This window comes from Cygnus olor, chromosome 4 (assembly GCF_009769625.2).
Source record: "Cygnus olor isolate bCygOlo1 chromosome 4, bCygOlo1.pri.v2, whole genome shotgun sequence".
NCBI lineage: Eukaryota > Metazoa > Chordata > Aves > Anseriformes > Anatidae > Cygnus > Cygnus olor.
In genome coordinates, this window is record NC_049172.1 from 70397592 (window position 1) to 70400922 (window position 3331).

The following is a 3331-nucleotide window of genomic DNA, read 5'->3' on the forward strand; positions in this document are numbered from 1 at the left end:
TGCAACTTGAAGCACATTTTATGTATTGTTCACATCAAAAACTTTTACCTAAAACCCATTCAGTTAAGACACCATTTCAACAGGATGTCTGCTAGCACACAACAAATCCTTTACTTCGTTTATTAGTCCTTTCTATTCAGTTCTTACTCAGGCAAACTCCAATGGAGGAGATAAAAAGGGGAAAAAATACAGTCTGATTGAATTCCTCCTAGTTTTCCATGGAACGTGGCAAAATGACAAAGAGTGAATCCACAGAAGCTGGATCTCAGAGCCTCTGGAAAGCCTGGCTTTATCTCCCAGTTTCTGATGGTGAATTCATTGATTAGGGAATTCATTCTCCCAATGCCTCTGGTTGAAGGATGTGCTGTCAGTGGCTAAAGTGACGTATCCTATGGAAATGTAATGGACGGCCCTCTGCAGGGCATGCCTTCAAAGGAATTATCTTTGATTAAGGGGGCTGTTGGCCTTATAAGTCCCTGATTAAAGGCTACTCATGTTCATACCAAATGCTTCATAGTGCTGCTCCTCTGCAGCTTCCTGACCTTTCCACTATATCCTCATGTTCCTTTGAGCCTACTTCTTGTCTTACCACATCTTCTTCCCCTTTTCTTTAACCTAGAGTACCGAAATATAGAACAGCCCCCTCAGAGTCCTTTGCATTAAAAGGATCTAACAGCAGTTTAAGGTTTGCAGAACGGTGTATAAAAACCTCTATGCACGTACATACAAAGCCATCACAGAGGAGAGCTGTAAAGATTCATACCTTTATGCTGTTCACCTTCCCCTCTGTGATAAGCATTAAGTGCTGCAGGTAGGCTGGGTTGTAGAATAAAACAACTTGTTGCAAATACCTAAACCCCAAGAATTTTGCACCAGGCCACCAGTGCTCAGCCCCTTGGTGATCCACGCTGCACCCTCAAAACCCTCACGTTGCAGCAGCTGTGGTTCCCCCTTCAACTTGTTGGCAGCACAGTGGGAACAGTCACTCAAGTTTTAAGACCTTCCACATCAACCTGCCTCCCTCCTTATTTTATTAGCCTTACTCTACACAAATGCTGTGCCAGTCAGCTCAAAGGGGACACTGGTTAGTACCTGTGAGCGAGCCTGCGGGGAGCACTCAGGGAACAAGGAACCTCTGTACTGGGACATCCAGTGGGCACCTGGAGGTACAAGGATGCAGATCCCCAAAAGTTCAGGCTACTTACAGAGGGTATCCAAGGAGCACATGTGGGAAGTCAAGTTTTAGAAATCACCTTGGATTCAGAACCGAATGTAGCTCAAATTAAAAGGAAAAAAAAATCTTCCATGCATGAGTTAGAGAGGAAACAACACAAATGTCATTTAATTTACATGACAAAGTGCTGCCATTATTTCAGTATGACAGAATGCCACTAAGGGCAATTTCTGAAAATTATTTAAACAATGTAATGAGTTAAATGTCAGCATTAGCTAATTATGTTTATGCTAATTGTTAATTAGCCCCATAATGGAGACAGTCTTAATTAACAATAGTTATGTGTGTGTATATGTGTGTGTGAAAGAGTGTGTGTTGAGAGAGAGGCTGCAAAAAAAATGTTGTAAGTAATTTAATTTCCTGTAATCATAAGTATTTCATTTCAGACATTAACGAGAATTTTTCAATATACTTTAGAAAAGATGTGATTAACTTACAATGTATCTGTAAGCAACCCTTTCTGTACAACATCTGTTCTGTCACAATAATTGCAACTTTTTTTAAAAACAACCGTGAATCTTGGAAAGCTGTATCTCTCCCTATTTTGCCACAGATTTCTATTGTGACAGAGAAAAACACACACTTTAGAAATATAGGCAGGGTTACGACAGGGAATCCCAGGCTAAAGAAGATCATTAATTTCCAAGATAGCAGGAAATCCTTATTATATTTATCAGAAGAAAAGCTGTTAATAGATTGATACTCATATCTGTGGACAGAATTGACAGTTTTATTAAAACAATGTCCTACGGTGTGGTCCAATTCTAATGATTCAATGGCCTAAATTTAAAAAACAGTAACTAATTTTAAAAATTGTATAAAAAATGCAAGTTTTGGCTAAAGTGGATAGTTCAACCCATCCTTATTCTGCAAGCACTTCGGAGCATTTTAAAGGCTTTGCTGAGCTGAGACTTCCATCCCCAGCTTCTCACTCCAGTCTCAGCCATAGATTATGTTAAAGTCTGAAAAGGCTGTGTGTTCAGGGCACTCATATGAGCCCCAAAATACCTAAAAGAGGCCTTAAATCAGAACTATATGCAGGAAAACAGGAAGTATCCCTTCCACATTTAGAATTTCACAGTCCTGCTTGGAAGGGCTCTAGCATCTCCCCAGTAGCTCTGTCTGACCTTTCAGTGGGACTTCTGGAAACAAATTGCTGTGAACTAGAGAAGGGATGAGTAAATTAGAAAAGTGGGCACCTGCTAGCCTGGAAGAGATTACAAAATAGTAACCTGTTACAAAGAGCTAGCATGTTAAAGATTGTTAGATTTCTGCAGCTGCACACCCACAAACTCAAACACACACGTAATGGGATGCACTGGGATGCATAATGGGAGTCACTGGCACCACTCCCCAGCTGTCGTTTGGTTTTGGAGCAAGAAGTTTCATAGAAGTTCATGGTGGAAGGACAGAAGAAAATAGGCACAAGCTGAGATGAGACAGACTGGAAACAAGCAGCATTTCCTCACAGTGACAGTCAGTTGGGGGAGCAGCTTGTCAGGGAAGCCATGCAGACTCCATCCTTGGAGGTTTTCAAAGTCAGACTGGATAAAGCCCTGAGTAACATGGTCTGACCTCAGAGCTGACCCCCTTTGAGCATGAGAGAGAGAGACCTCCTGAGGTGCCTTCTAACCTGATTTATCCTGTGATCCTATAACAGCACCTTTCAGATGCACACTTCTAGTCCACAGGCCACAGTGCCAATTACTGGTCCCTAACTTAAAGCTAGCAGTGCTTCTTTCTATTCTGAATTCTTTTAGAGTTGAATGGAAAGCCACCATGTGGACACATGCTGCCAAACACTGCTCTGAGAACCAGCACACAAACCCACCAAACCCAGCAGAGCTGGTGAGGTGTAACTGAGAAGAGTGTTTGTTCTGGAGTGTGCTTCTCAAGTACAATTAAATATCTAATTTAATTCATTCCATGCTGCTGTTAAAAATACCAGGGCTTTGATTTAAGTTATGCCACCACTAAATATAGACACAGCAAATAATTCAGTGGCTTGCCAAAAACTAACAGTGGGCTATTAGTGGCATTCCAGGTCTTAAGGGACAAGAGAGCCTCTGGGAGTAGCACTGGTACCTACAGCTACTC

At 41.6% G+C, this 3331-nt stretch overlaps 1 long non-coding RNA gene across 1 annotated transcript in view; it reads right to left on the reverse strand.

The window, feature by feature from the left end:
- LOC121068918 overlaps window positions 1-1121 on the reverse strand; it is a 2569-nt gene extending 1448 nt beyond the window's left edge. The window contains exon 1 of the long non-coding RNA XR_005819141.1: window positions 764-1121. This is a non-coding gene — a long non-coding RNA (uncharacterized LOC121068918). The remainder of the gene's footprint in view (window positions 1-763) is intronic.
- Between the last annotated feature and the right edge of the window lie 2210 nt (window positions 1122-3331).